This window comes from Protopterus annectens, chromosome 5.part0 (assembly GCF_019279795.1).
Source record: "Protopterus annectens isolate FY-2018-M chromosome 5.part0, PAN1.0, whole genome shotgun sequence".
In the NCBI taxonomy this organism is placed as follows: Eukaryota; Metazoa; Chordata; order Ceratodontiformes; family Protopteridae; genus Protopterus; species Protopterus annectens.
Genome location: NC_056735.1, coordinates 394996939 through 395014125, shown reverse-complemented (window position 1 = coordinate 395014125; position 17187 = coordinate 394996939).

The window sequence follows — 17187 nt, the reverse complement described above, 5'->3', positions numbered from 1 at the left end:
CTAAGTATATCTGACATTGGTCATATAAACAACATCTGCTGGTGTCCGTCACCATAGATGAAGCATTTGATACCAACCACATTACTGCCACTCGCAGTGTTGTCATGGTATGAGTGGCAACTGCTTGACCAAAACAATGAGCCAATGTGCTGCTGTAATTATGAGATTGTCCAGTGTCTGTCATTCTGGTATGTCATGACTGAAAGACAAGCCTTTGTCACACAACACATGCATCCATGATTCAAGGGAATGTGGATAATACCTAGGTCGCATTTACCCATATAGTGGCATTCCAAGGCACAAGTCCTAAACACAGAAGTAACACCCTGACACCTACAAGACAATTGCATTGGATGCTTATGCTAACCAGTGCTAGATGTGTGGCTTTCATAATCGATTTGCTCAATGTAGGACCTACAATGGGGAATACTGACATCTGTGCAGTGAGGAACACCTGGCTGAAGGCTCTGTAGTGCACAATTTGCACTACCACCATATAACTCAGATCCAGACATGTGGGCCATAACACTGGTACAGACCATTCTAGGTAGTGGTGTCCACATATTCATAAAGGCTGCGCACAAGTAAAGACCACTACTCCGACATGTCATCACAGATGAGTCAGGTACAGGTGACCGTGGTAAAACCTTCATTCTAGGGTGTATCCTCATACATCAACCTCCATGTCCTCAGACTACCAACACACATCTATACATGGGGTATGACATAGTATGGTAGAACACCAAATAACTTTTGATTGGTGGACCATACTTAGACCTACATCTACTGTACAAAGTACCCATGTACTGCCACAGTTGCATGTGTTATGCAATGCACTTATACCACTGTTTGTAACCAGGTCAGTTGTACACATACCAAGGTCCCTTGGATGTTGTCAGCATTAACACAGTCGACTGTTGCTGTACACCAGTAAACAACATCCTTATGGTTGGATATGACCTAAATGTACCTGCCCTGGATATGTACATTCCACACCCATACAACATAAATGAAAATACCATAGCTGCTGTTGTCCTTTCTACATACAGGTGGCTACATTCATTACACACATGCACATGGCAGATAGGTCCATGGCTGCTGAATGATAACAGTACATAAAGTTTGATATCTATGTTAGCAGAGGTAATATTCCCTCTCTACTGGTCACCCATGACACCTATCATATCATACAACAACCCATGTGGCATGTATGCCATTAGACATGTCCACCTAATGCAATGCCTACAAACATACCCAAATAACAGGATCATAGGACCTACACACATTGCCTGTATTGACAGACTCAGGGAAATACAGCTATGCTCTGTATGTTCCTGAGTAGTTATAGGTGATATGTCCATGACATGTACAGCCATGTGTGCCCACAGCTCCTACATATACTCCATATCAACAACTGCAGGCCATGCATGCTGTGTACTGTCTGGACATTAACCTTATTACCACAATAGCCAGAACATGCTGGGGTGAGATGTTTTCAAGCCACAGACCTTGCACATACTTGAATGAGTGTAATGCCTAGCTCAAACAGAGCACATTGCTGGCACTCTTCCAGTAATCATGAGGTGTGTGTGGCATATATGAAGTGCTCACTGTTGACCATTACAGTGCCCTAGCTTCACCGTGGAACCGTCAAGTAACAGTTTGTGGGATCGTGACATGGAATATTACTGTGTGTGCATCTTACCAGTACATGAATGCAACATCCATTATGGTGTAATGCTCGGCTAGGTTTCACACATGGTGTGGGGAAGGTGTGGAATGCATTCTCTTGACCTGCTAATCCACTTACTGATGGAGACTGCATATGTGTACATGTAGTGATGTGTGAAATCACTCCACACAGGAACGGTCAACAAATGAAGAAATAAATGAATGTCCAAACTCCATTCACTGCCAGACAACAAATGCACTAGCACTGAAAACTTCTGCAATATTTGTTAAAGTTAAATGCTTCAGTATATCCAGGAATAAATGACAGCATATCCATCAAACCCATATTAGAAAATAATAGTTAAAGTGAGGTAATAGTTACATTTATGCTGTCTTGTTGGCTACTTTCACATAGGGCTACAATACAGGCAGACTGCTTTGCTAACCTTTATAAACTCATGTTTTTTTATTAAAACATTTATATATATATATATATATATATATATATATATATATATATATATATATATATATATTAACTACTGATGTTGAAGCCAATCATTTAAGGCATATTTATTTGATATTATAATAGTTACATGAGATACATGATTACAAGAGACAATGTTAGGACTGGATTGTGATGATTTAATATTGCAAAAAGTATAAGATAGAACATAATAGTATTTGGAAAGGGCAATCACCTGATTTAGAAAGTACTGAGCACTTTAAATTTGTAATTGTCTGAATAGCAATGAATTAATGAAACTGATTGGTTGGTTTGTACTATATAAACCTGTTATGGTAATAATGGAGTGTTCTGATAAAGTCTACGTATTGTTAAATGAAAGCGCTTAACCCAGTTTATATGTACAATTTTTTAAACAGACGATGAAGTTTTTTTAAAAAATAAACGGAATTTACGGAAGTTTTCAGTGCTAGTGCATTTGTTGTCTGGCAGTGAACGGAGTTTGGACATTCATTTATTTCTTCATGTATTGATGTGTGTTTAGATTCCATGCGTGTGCAGTGTCTGATGTTTGAAGGTGACTGTTGTCTTAGTACATCATGCTGTTGCAATGCAGCCTCAACATTGCCAACTGTATATGGTGATATGCTCAAAGTACAGTAAGCTGTACTTTAGGTATGGACAGATGTTTGGACATGGCTATTAAGTGGTTGGGCTACTTTGCAGATGAATAATTACTGAGGACAGCTCACAGGTGTGCTACAACCATTCCTACAATAACCTGTGTAACTGCTATGCTATGGTTATGTTAATTGAAGTGGAAGACACACAACGTAAAATGCAGTAAGGGTGTCACTGAAGGCAAACCTCTTGACAACTGTAACAGTAACACCTCCCCTGTGCATATATTGCACATATATCAGCACAGGTGGCAAAGGAAAGAGTCAGTATGCTTTGTAGCACGTGTGATAGTGCTGTAACTCTGTAATACCTATCATGAGATAGGCAGGTGTTTGATTCACAGTACTGGCACATGTGGGTGTGTATTTGTCCATATACGTCACGTATGGTGGGGAATACATACCAAATTTTTTTCACTCTCCTGAACCCTGTGGTAGACATCAGTACAGAGTGAAGTGTAGAAAGAAAGGCATAGGCAGGTGGTTGAATCTCACACATGTCAAGTGTCTGTATGTGTGTGACATTGGTGTATATCTTTGTGAATGCCACAGTGTGTGTGTGTGTGTGTGTGTGTGTGTGTGTGTGTGTGTGTGTGTGTGTGTGTGTGTGTGTGTGTGTGTGTGTGTGTGTATGTATATATGTATGGCTGTCCTGTCCCTGGTGTGAGGCTGTATTTTACCAAAGTGAAATGTTAAGACCCCCTCCCCCATCTACTCAATGTAATCTAGTATCCCTGTTGATGTCATCAATCTTAGAAGGGCATTCTAACCACCTGTAAACATGTACACCCTGGGGGTGAGGCTTGTTGTTACATATTCGACTGATGAACCTCCCACCCACATTCACTCACTGCAATCTAGTATCCCTGTTGATATCCTCGATCTTAGGCCATTCCGACTACTGTACATGGGTAATCTCTGTGGCGCGTCTTGTAATTGTGTAGTACTATAATGATGATTTGCACATAGGCAGGGGTTTTCATCCCAATACTGGCAACTGTGTGTGTGTGTGTGTGTGTGTGTGTGTGTGTGTGTGTGTGTGTGTGTGTGTGTGTGTGTGCGCGTGTGCGGTGCGTGTGTGTGTGTGTGTGTGTGTGTGTGTGTGTGTGTGTGTTACTGTCTGTGAATCCCTGAGTGTGTGGGTGTGTTACTGTGTTTGTGAATCTCTGCGTGTGCGGGTGTGTTACTGTATGTGTGGGTGTGTCTGTGTTTGCATCCTGTCATGAAAGTGGGTATTACTGCTTCCCAGTGAGAAGCCACTTTTTCCACTGGCCTTTACCCTTGTCATCTGCTATACCACTCTTTTACCTCCTCCCCACTCCAAGTAACTATACCTGTGATTTCACCTACTATGGTTGTGACGGCTTTGAAAACAGTAGCTTCCTACACAGCTATCATGCTCTTGGATCATTAGATCAGTAAACATAATTGAAACTTGGGAAATTAAAACTGTGATGTGGAAGCTACAAAGTGCATGCAGGTATTGTCATACAGACCTATGAGTAGTCAAAATTTACATATGGGACACTAACTGCAAACACTGACATCCCCCAGCACATGCAATTATACCTGAAAGAGGAAAGCAGAACATCAAGATCAACATGGAGTTATTGTTACACATGATACATACTGTCAAACGTACCAAATGCATTCTAAAACTGTAATACATGGTATGTCCATTGCCTGTCAAACACTACTCAACAATATTAATCTACAATTGTCTTCCTAGTATGTTCACCCTGTGCATCAGACCATATGAGCCTGTCCCTGCACCGATGATGTGGATGACAGGGATGCGGCACAGGCATCATCATATGCACAGGGTGATAATGTTTGCCAGAGACCTAGGCTGCACCATTGGATGACATCATGTGCATGGGTTAGGGCCTTTGATATCATTGGGCGTGTGTGGATGTTATGCGTGTGTGTGTTGAGGTGCCCTACATTTGTTTCTGGTGTGTGTGTGTATGTATGCACACAGGTCTGGCATGTGGCTGGCCTACACTGGGGTATTATTGACAGCTGCAGACTGTACAGGGCAGATTCCACAGTCCAAGGTGTCCAGCCACGGCCATGTGACCAGCGCCTGCCAGGGGTTGCACGGGCACTACCAGGCAGAGGTCCAGACTGGGTACTGTCTGATGACACATGTCCACTGAAACCGTGTCCCTGTTGGGACCATCCATGACCACATGCACGTGGCCAGCTGTCTCCTGTTGTGGACAGCACAGCACCAGCTGCACTGCTGCTGCTACTGCCACTATGGGAGTGGGCATGTGAAGTAGCATGTTCACATAGACCTTCAACAGGTGATGTAGCTGGCCTACGTCCACATGCCCAATGCCTCACTCCCACCAGATGTTCCAGCACAGACATTCAACGCTCGAGAATTGACATGCCATGGTCACGGACTCCCACCATGTCACCCAATTGTCTATCCAAGACATCTGCAAGATGATGGTGAGCATTTGCAATTGCCTGGATGTTGTCAGTTAAAGAACGAACATCAGCCCTCTGAAGCCTCAGACCTTCTCTGTTGTGCCATTCAGCATATGCCTTTGCCACCATTACAGCCTAAAACATGTGTCTAGTGACACCAGCTGATGTGCTTTGTCTTGCAGGGGCATGTTGGCCATTGGTCCTCCTATGAGCAGCAGTGGGCACATGCCTGTGTGGGACATCATCAGTCAGTTGGCTGGGGTCATGGTGTGCAGACACACATTCCATAGTCTCCACATTTCCCTGTTCCATGCTATCATCCACTAACTGTCCTTCCTCTATGGCCACTGGTGATGGGGTATGTGTAGGCAGGAGATCTGTGTGCGGGGATGAGGGAGATACAGGTGGAATGACAACCAATGGCACAGATTCAGCCCCTGACAACCCTGCCTGTGCCTCAATCATACTTTCATCATCACTGCTAGAGTCTGTGGGGACACTAACATCAGGTGGACTGCAGGAGGGCAAAGCACCTACATCAACACCTGTGGGGGCAGACAAGAACTGTACATTACAAGTTATACAGCACAGCACACACACAGACAGACACACAGACAGACACATGCTATGCCACCCAACGGCATGCAACATGCATGTGATATGGCAGATGGCATTCAGCTTAGACAATTATAGTGGTAGTTATCATACATCCCTGAGTTGCACACAACAGCATGCATGTGTTATAGGAGAAGGCATGCACCTTACACATTTATAGTAGTAGTTAGCAAACATCCCTGTGTTGCACCATTTGTGTTAGTAGCTTATGCCCCATACCTGCAACACAATGCATGCACTATGCACCGTTGCACTGCACTGCCATGTTTTGTGCAACATACCTCACATGTTAACAAACCATCGCTGACCTTTGTACATCTGCCACTGATGCTTTGCGTTGGCCACTGTCCCTATGTGTGATAAGGACATGTGAAGAAGGGTATGTGGAGTGAATACTATTTTTGCCTGAGCCCTAGCTTGCATATCTCCCCAAAGCAGTGCATGTCTGTTCAACATTATTCTGCCTACCCCTGAGCTGAGTCTACAGACAATGTGCATGTGGCTGTACACACATGTTTGACAAGGCTGTCCCTACTTTGCAATGGTGCCACAGACCAGCACAGGTTAACAGTACACCAGCCTGATGTGTGGCATATGACCTTGCCATTCAGATGTAGTATGACATGTCTTGTGCTGATGTGTTGAATGACATGCATACATGTGTAACACAATGGTGTCCTTTCAAATATACAGTAAGGTAATGGTGTCCCAATGCAGGGACGTGTTGTACTAACATGGACCTTCAGCTGACACAATGTTGTCAGTCCACCCTACAAATATGCAGTGACATACTGCACATTGAGCTGATGTGCATAGCCATTGCAGGGCATCATGTGGCTTCACTATTGATATACAGTGTGAGTTACAGACACAGTTCATAGCCATGACTGTGTTCAGATACAATACATATCTAATGTGGAATGTGACCCACGTCACTGAGGTGTATACACACTAATCCCTAATGTGGAATGTGTGACACAGGTCACTGTAGGGTATACAGATGACACCCCTGCACATCTGCAGCCATATTACTGATGCCTGGCAACTATGCCCAGACATAGCTAACTTAGCAGTACTCCATGCCCCACATGCCATCTGTGTACCTCACACACATGAGGAGCAAGCATGACAGTGATGCCTGACAGCAGCAAGGTGAATGTATTGTATCTGTGGCCTGTTGTGGTTGTAGGTGTATGTTGTGCACCACATGTATGTATTTGGATACTGTATAGGTGAATGCTTTCATTTCATAACACACTCAAGATGTTCAAGACATGTTATGTGGTGGTTTTGATGTCATGCTTACACAAGCTGTGCACAGGCCTGTATGATATTTAGTGTTTCACATCTGCAATATCACCATTACACAAAGCCATAGTTGTATTGTGTCGAGCCAATGTACAACAGGGTGTACACACATGTAAATCACTTCTGCTGTGTGTGTTGCTTCATGTCTCTGGCCATCCTCCATGGCCATGTGTACACATGTTTTGTCCAATGGTTGTAATGGGCATCTATGTCACATGTCAGTGTCATCCCATATGACACAGACCCATAGATGACATATACTCTACTGAGGACAGGGTTATGCAGACAAAGGGTGGTATGTTTGTGATGTGAGATATCATGTTTTGCAGGTTAGTTGAGCAATGTTGCAGTCAGCCCACTACATGTCATGGACATTTCAGATAGCACATGACATTGTGTGACATTCATAGCATGGGTATAATCCACAAGGGTGAATCCTGTGGGCTGGTCATACTCCAGCTCCAAAACATTTAGTGTGTGTGCACACATATGCTCTCTGTATAGTACTGTTTGTATTCCCACATGTGTAATGCTGATCTGTAGTACCTGTCCCTACAGTGAACCACACCTCCATCATTGTAATCACAGCTGTCCACACATCTGGCAATGACAGTTTGCAAGGTATAGTGTAGGTGTTTCATATAGTCTTCAATCATTCCACATGGGTAACCACTGTGATGCATTGCAGGTCTGGCTAGTGTATATGAATAGGACCACCATACATTATGTGTATGTGTGTTAAATGGCCACACGGCAGATAGCATGCAATTAATATGATCTGTGCATTATCAAACCTGGTAAATAACAATCTCACCTGCAACAGGCTGGTGTCACTGTGAAACACCAGAGATACCTAAAAAGGAGTGTCACAGCAGTAAGATCATTATCCACACCTGTGTGATAGCTACAGGGTGCAATGTCCATGTTACCACATACACCAGTACAATAGACTATACTATGGAGTATGGACATCTGTGCATACATAGAGTAGCAGACTATAGTATGTGGCATGTGTGCATACATGCTTTGCATATGATGTTATATTACATATTGTACAGTAACACATGTAACTATATGAAATATAGTTGTGTTATATGTGCAATAGTGACTTACCAGGCAACTCCAGGCTCTGTGGTTGAGAGACACCCACCTCCACAATACCAGCTAAAGCTTGTGGATGGAGGTCTGCAGGTGTCCCCAGGTTGGCCAGTAGCTCCTCAGTATGTGTGAGTGGGGGCTGGGTGAGTGGCCCCCCACCTGTTGCACCTTGTTCCCTGGCGATTGCATTAGCATGCTGTTTTGCCCATCTTATGAGGTCCGTGCAGTGTCGGCGCACCTGCTGATAAGTGCAATTGTGGCCGTCAACATCATTTACCCTCCTGCAGAGTTCCTCCCACTGGGCATCCCGCTGCTGTGCATCCTGTGGTACATGACTGAAGAGTGTTACATGGTTGTCGAGGAGGTATGGGATGAGGACCTCATCCTCCAATCAGGTGTATGGTGGAAGCCTGGCACGCGGCATACCTGGAAGACATAATGATGGATACAGGTCACAGTAACTCACAGAGAAGTACAGAAGTACAGCTGAACATGCACGTGTATCACATTTATTAAGATTACAAATATGTCTTTGCAAATCTATATGACACTAACACCACTGACATGTTTAAATCACAGACATTTGACACTTACTTGTGATTTGATGTTATCACCATATATGTGTGTGTCAAGTGATGACATTGCTCATACTCCATGTGGATGTCTTGATGTGGGCATGTCTGTTAGTCTGCACTGGTGTCTTTACCTATCAGCACATGCTTGGATGTGTTCACATTAATGCAATAGACCTTAATGCTGTGTATATGTCACATATACAGTCATACACAGCCTTAAGGGATGTGACCTGTGACCCTGCAGACTTGCTCACAGAAAGTTTTACATGTATGTGTTTTGCTATATACATCTACATGGCACTGTACAGCTGTTTAGCATCCTGCCATGTATTACCCATGTTGCACATGTGAAACACATGGGACAATGGCTAGCCTGATGGTATTTGCAGGGTTGGATATCAACTATAGCATATATCGTCATAGTGAACTAGTAGGCTATATGCCCTGGGCCATTTATGAGCTTAGTCTGAAAGGTTACCTAGCTGTAGCCAACAGACAGGTAAGTTTCAGTGGCCAGTTCAAGCAGTGACACAGAACTGATCCACAGGGTTACTGATATGTTTGCCATGTGGTCATCACACCATGTCACAAAGAGGGGCAATGTGCAGCTTTGCTGGACAGGGATGCATAGTATGGCAGGAGTATGTAAAGTGTATGGGACAGAGATCTGTCAGGCATGTTGTGATCCTTGTACTAGAAAGGTGGATGTCCATGAAATATGTGTTTATTTGAAATCAGGATGTGTAAGTGTAGTATGTCCAACATCTCTGGGTTGGACATGGCTTTATTCAGGGTTGGCATCATGCTACATATGGAGCTAGGGATTGGGAAGGCAAGTGTAGGCCATCTGAATATGGCCAATAACCCTTAAAGGAGATATGTGATCTATTATGGGTCACTTGAGTGTTGAGTATGGCTGAACAATGATATCTATATTCATGGATGGCACCCTGTCATGATTAGGGGTGGCATGTATGACTACCTGACTGGTGTGGTAAAGCAACTATCAAAGGAAAGACTACTGTCCAGCTGCATCCCATACACACACAGTTTCCATTATGTTGACCGCTGCCTAGGTGGTAGTTCATGGGTACAGGGTTTTTAAAATAGGGGATGACAATGCAATAGTTAGCTGTCAGATTGTGGCCATACATCACACACCACACATCAACCCACAAAGGCCCTTCTGTATGTTGACTGCAGCACACATTGAGTCAACTATTGCTCCTAGTTCATATTTATTTGCAAACATCAATAGGCAGATGCCTTCTGTGTTAGTCTGTGTGGTATAGATAACAAAGAGGGGGAGTACCAGGAATGAACCCTGTATTACTGGTTTGATGTGCGTGTATTAGTCAGACACGTTCTGTAGTGTTTGGTTCTGCCAGCAGTCCAGTTGCCAACCACTCCTGTGACATAGCAATACACATCTAGTTTACTGTGTGTAGCTGGAACACAGTCTGGGTGATGGTGTCTTAAGATCTGGCAAGGTCATGATATACTGTGTGAATCAACCTTACTGTCATCTACATCTGTACTGACTACATCAAATAAGTTGATCACAGTTCATGGCCATACAGACCAGACTCGGCAGGGTAGTAGTGCACGATTTCCCATTATCACTGGTGTCTCCCCCTTTGTGGGGAGTGATAACTGTTGCTGTGCACCATTCAGTGTGTACACGGCCTGACATGAAGCTATGATTGAACATGATGTGTATGTAGAGAGCAAATTGTTCTGACATTTTTGTAGGATACACCCTAGGATGTTGACAGGTCCCATGAAAGCTGTATGTATGGCTTTAGAGAGTGCAGCTTGTACCTGCATAGTTGTTATTGCAGGGGCTCTGTAGTGTACATGGATATATAAATATGTGTACCTGTTGGGGGGAGGTGGGAGTGGGTTTAGGTTCTCCAAGACCCTATCTGGATGAACAGGTGCTATTTCTGTAGATGCAGTACTTCCCATGCCATAGTGCTGTGAAGCACAGCAGGTCTTGTTGTTGCCATTACGATTCATGACACAGCTATAGAATGCTCTGTGGTTGGCCTCATAATATGTGGCTGATTAGTTTCACAGTAGCTTTGTGTGGTTTTATTTGGTGTATCTGCATCTTACTGAGGTTGACCAGGGATCACCTCCACTCATGTGTGCTCACTCTTGCAACAGTTACTACCTTCTGTGGTACACTTTAAGGCAGGGCACCACCAGTTTGCCTTCTTGTTTGTATTTGGTTGAATCTTGGTTCTGTTTCAATGGCAAAATCACTGCACTTGTGTGAGTGTTTAAAGTTCATTTGTATAGGATTCAGCATTTGCACCAGCATTGTCCATTTGCATGGGTGCCATGACAGTCACCACTTTGCTCTTAAGAAGCATAACATTGGCTTTGGAGACTGACTATGTGTAGCATACTGTTAGTCCTGCTTGTGTGACTATGGTGATCCAGGTCACTGGGATGATGAAATCCAACATGCATTAAGCACAGGTGTTGGTGCATGAGGGGTCTTCCCAGTTCATAATGGAATAGTTGAGAGTAGCCATTTTTATGGTTTTCAGTCTCAAACCTAATATTCCCCATTACAGCACAATATGACACTTGGGAATTCTGAGGCATGGTGGGTGATCTGTCGCAAGGTGCAATTTGGATTCCACTTTGGCACAAAGGTAGTTGTTCAGCATAATGCATCTGAAGTTATGCAAATGCAACTAGCGTGGGGGTGTACATATCCTTCAGGAACATGGAAACACCTGTGGCCCGTGTGTTTCAATAAAGGATAATGGGCAAGAGGTGAGGTATGTGTTATAACATGGTCATGCAGGTGTGCTCTCCGGAGTATTGAACCATATCTCAGTCACTGCACAGATATGTTCTCCATGTTAAGGATTGACATAAGTGAGTCCATATTGAGTTTCTGAAATGTATCATTGAGTAGTTTATTGCTTGGCTGTCCCTGTTACAGCAGTGGACTTTCACTTGAACTTTGGATGATGAAGGCACTATAGGGGAAGCATAAGCCCTAGCCAGTATCCAGATTCCCAGGGGTGACAGGTGCAGGCCCTGTCTGGCAAAGCATCATGGTCTGTCAACCATGTTATCCCAAGCAGAGAAATATTGGATACCCTTTGAATTGCACCAGTACATTAGACAATTGTGGAATACAATCCTTTTGCCCCTGTACTGCAGTATCATTCTGGAAAATGGCAGAATGCTACCCAGGCCTAGGGACATACCTGCATGGGCTACAAGACCTGACAGTTCCTACATGTGAGATTCCATACAGTCCAGGCTACTGCATCACAGGTACTGCACAACAACATGGAATATGCCAGGGCCATGTGTATAGTTTAAAAGGTGGTCTGAGTATATGGGTATGTGGCTAATCATGGCAGACAGGCAGCTGACTGTATGTTTGCCCTCATATAGCTTGGTGTGTAACATAGTGCTAGAGTTTGCATTCACAAATGAGTACTGTTGGGCATGTTTTCAGCCACGTGTTCTGAGGTGTGGCACAATTATGAAAACTATGTCATACAGTTTATGTATTTTGTTGTCTGTCTATTCCAGCTTGGGAGATCACTTGCTTGACCAGATACTTAGAAGCCTCTGTGAATGTGTTTGATTTCTGGTAGTATGTGTGGGTGTCCTTACTGTGTTCTGGTAAGGGTATGTGTTGGTTGTGATGATGAGATGCATGTGTTAGCCTACACCTCATGACTCTCCAGTCCAGTCATGGCTGTAGACTGGACTGCCTTCCAGCTTACCCCTGTAGCTGCATCCCAGACAATGTGTGGGGTGTGGTGTTAGGTGGGTTTGGCAGTGTACATGGCATAGAGATTACATTCCCCCAGGATGGCCACATACACAAAGCTGATATTAGTAAACACCAGTAGCTGATTAGTGGACATGCCTGTATGAGCATTCAGTACTACAAGTACCAAGTACTGTATTTAGTGTACTTATTGCTTATGAAGATGTTTTAGACAGTGATGCTCACAAGTAATTATTTGTGTTATGGACATGACAACACTGGCTATTACAGAAATATAGTAGCTACCTTTAGCAGCAATCCTCCTCTGAGGAGCACATCACATCCTGACAGTTGATTACAGATGATGCAAGTGTCTGCAGGTCTGTTTCTTTTTCTGGGTATATACTCACATATCCACCAAAATCATGAGCTCTGTTGGGCACAGACACCCACTCCCCAAACAGAGTCATGTATCAATAGACTCTGCTGCCACTATCAACATGATCAGGATATAATCGGATAGTGTAAGCAATCACCTATGAAGCAGCTATTACACATGGGCAGCACTCTCCTACATCTTACACTCGTACTGCAGATTTTACACTGGAGTTAAAGATGATACGCAACCTGTTTCATTACCAGTACTGTGCACTACCTTACATACCGTATTTGCAAGTGGCTGTTAGGTTGACAATGAGAGATTTGGCTACACAAACCTGAAAGTTCAAACAGTGTATCTCTACTCTCAATAAGGGTTGGGAGGGTGGCCTAATGGTTAAGGTGTTTGCCTTACAAACACAAGGTGCAGGGTTTGAGTCTCAAAAGGGATAACTGACTAGGCTTAAAATGGCTCGCAAGGGCAGTTAGCTTTGTACTAACTTATGAATCCACTCTATGTAGGTGTGCACATAGCCATTTGGCCAGCCCTGTAACAAGGGTCACTACACATTTGCATAACATGTACACATGCACAGCTGTTATGGCTTGCAAACGATACTAAAGAGGTGGATATTACATGTGTTATGTGCATGTATAGTTACTTAGCTCTTCCAATTATCTTTGCTATCATGTTGCTAAACTGTCAGATGAATGCAAGTCATATGTATTCTATAATTGAGTATTGTAAATGCCAATAGACATAACTAATGTTTGCATAACATAACAGAAATGCTATGTAAAATGGAATACAGAGCTGCCTAAAATACTGTACATTACACAGTTATTGGCACAATATCCCACAAAGCAAACCATATTTGTACAGTAAGCCCACCTTTGATATGTTCATCTTACTTATACAAACATACATATGTCTACTGTTACAATATATCGATATATACTATCCCCTGTTATAGCACATACTTGCTGGACCATCCCTGAAACTGACAGTGGCTGGAAGAGAATTGGTGAGTTCCAAGCCCATATTTATCATCCCTTGTGGTGTATGAGGAATTTGCCTTGTGACCTACAGTAATACACACATAGAATACTACAAGCATTACTACTGCTCAACAATACATCACTACAAGATAGCTATTTCCTCGATATGCACTGATTATACTGTAATTCTTACAGAACAGGTACTACATACACAAACATACTAAATGTTATAAATACCTTCTTAGTAATTGGAGGTGTTATTGACGTGTATATTACTCGTTTTCTGTTTGTGTTTCAGTATTTTGTACTGTTCTACAGGTAGATACAGATGGTTTGAATGTGTGATAAGGCATCCTTTTATAGTTAGAGATCAGTAACGTGCAATCCTGATAACCAATTGATGTTCCTAAGTAGTTAATTACACGTACATCAGCTGTGCATCTACTGCCTTAGCCAATACCATGGCAACAGTGGAGTATAATTGACTACTCCACTTGGGCGTTGTCCCTTTGCCTTACTTGTGAGGAAGACAGCCTGGAAGTGTTGTTTGAAATGTATTGCATCAGCTGTATGGAGAAGAACATATGTTGTGTGTAATGCCTAGAAGATTTGGTCTAAATGTGAGTACTGCTGTTATATTTCTGAACATTGCTACTTGTGCAGGGTTTGTCTGTACCTAATACTTCTGCATATGTTTCAGTCTGGCTAGGATATTTGACTAGCTCAGGGCTGCATGGCTATGCATATAATGTTAGGGGGTTTACAGTGTGCTTTCCAGAAATCTTTAGTTTGGTGTTAATGTGTATCATACTGTGCTGATAATCAGTAATCGGTAACACTTCCTGGTGTAATTACTTTTCATCCCTCTGAAATGGGAACAGTTCAAACAAACTCTGTAACATCAGCAGCTGTTCCATTGTATAACAGCAACTATTTCACATAGGGCCATGTTAGTGTGTCTGTCTCCAGGTATGTTAAGGTTTCAGCAGATGTCGTACAGTGGGTGAATAATTGGTTATGGTATGACAGTATTTATTGTTGTAATTAGTTTGCATGTGGGGGAGATGTTGGTGGGTGTACATAGGAGATGCAGGTGTGTAGGAACCGCTTTTATACATCTTCTATATGTGTGTGGGGGTGTGTAACACTTCCTGGTGTAATTACTTTTCATCCCTCTGAAATGGGAACAGTTCAAACAAACTCTGTAACATCAGCAGCTGTTCCATTGTATAACAGCAACTATTTCACATAGGGCCATGTTAGTGTGTCTGTCTCCAGGTATGTTAAGGTTTCAGCAGATGTCGTACAGTGGGTGAATAATTGGTTATGGTATGACAGTATTCATTGTTGTAATTAGTTTGCATGTGGGGGAGATGTTGGTGGGTGTACATAGGAGATGCAGGTGTGTAGGAACCGCTTTTATACATCTTCTATATGTGTGTGGGGGTGTGTAGGAACCACTTTTATACATCTTCTATATGTGTGTGGGGGTTCTTTCCCTATGTGAACACCTATCCCTTAGTGGACTAATACTATGGTAATTGCAGGCTGATACATTAAGGCACTGTTAAATGCTTCCTGTATAGCATGCAGGTACTGTTAGTCCTTGAATCCTTTTGGCAATATATCGGAATGTAATAAAGTTTTGTTAAATGAAAGCTGTCTGTGTATTTCTGTCATGGATATTTGAGGTCATTGTAGTTTTGTTGGTGACTTTGTCCATAGAACATATTTGTAATAGTGTATTGGCATATACTCTTCATATGTTATGTTCATATTGTTTGGGGGTGCAGAATGTGTGATTGCTATGGTCCATGTTATACTCAGATATGAACACTTCATATGCTGTATACACACACGTATGTATGTATGTGTGTGTATGTGTATATATATATATATATATATATATATATATATATATATATAATATATATGTATTTGTATATGTATATCGATAGAGATATATAATATAAATTATTGCATACGTTTATCTGTACCTCCATAGATGTGTAGTTGTTTTAACCTGTCTATATATCTACATATATATGTATATTTCTATAACTGACATGTATCTATGTATCTCTCTCTCTCTCTAAATATATATATATATATATATATATATATATATATATATATATATATATATGTATATAGCATACACCTTTCATTGGGTACATGGCGGTTTGTCCTATTTCCCCACAATTCTCCCTTTTGTGTTTTAACCTGTCTGAATACACAACTGGCATCGGTACATCTCAGGTAGCTTAGTGGTAGGATACTCTGAGGATGGAGCAAATGGTTGCAGGTTCTAATCCTGGAAGGGGTTATTATTTTACCTCTCAGAGTAGGCACTGGTAGGGAAAGTGTGAATAATGCTAGGGTTGCCACCTTTTCAAATGGCCAAAGAGAGACATTTTCGGGACAAACATCAGATTTTACAGGCCAACACATACCCATGGTCAGTACAAAGGATAGAACTGCCTAAATAAAAGCTTATTCTTGTGGCATTTTAGTTGCTTATTCTGTTTCTTATAACATTTAGGTATTTTAGATACAGAATAACTGTTTTATGCAACTATTACATAAAATATAGGAAATAACTTTGTCCTAAAATCTTAGGACATTTGCCATTTTTTACATTTTTTTTCAGGACATAATTGCCTAAAGAGGGAATGTCCCTCGCAAAGTGGGACAGGTGGTAACCCTAAATAATGCACATTTAAGCAGTTGTAAGCAGGTTTGCCCATGGACTGCGCGATGTTAAGCAAAGGTTAAACCTGTGAAGCGCTTACCCGGTTAACCGTGTTTAAGCGCAACTTACCATCACGCAAACCCGCACAAACCCATTTACAACTGCTTAAAAGTGCTTTAATCCACCTGCATCCAACAGCCCTTATTCTGGCCCTCAAAATAAATTAACAGCCCTTGAACCTGGTACCATGAACACCACAGTTACTGACTTTACCACTATGGAATCTGAGATATGTACAAATGTTATGGTGTTTAGAATATACATTTTACTACAGGCATTCCTCACTACTGAAAACAAATGTGACAGTCAGTTGGTGCACATATGTATGATACATGTTAATGTTCATATGTTTGTGGAATTAGGTGTTGCAATGTGACATGACAGGGTGTATTATGGATGAGAATGGTTCTTGTTTTGTGTCCTTTTTATATTGTCCCCATACTCTATGTATACCC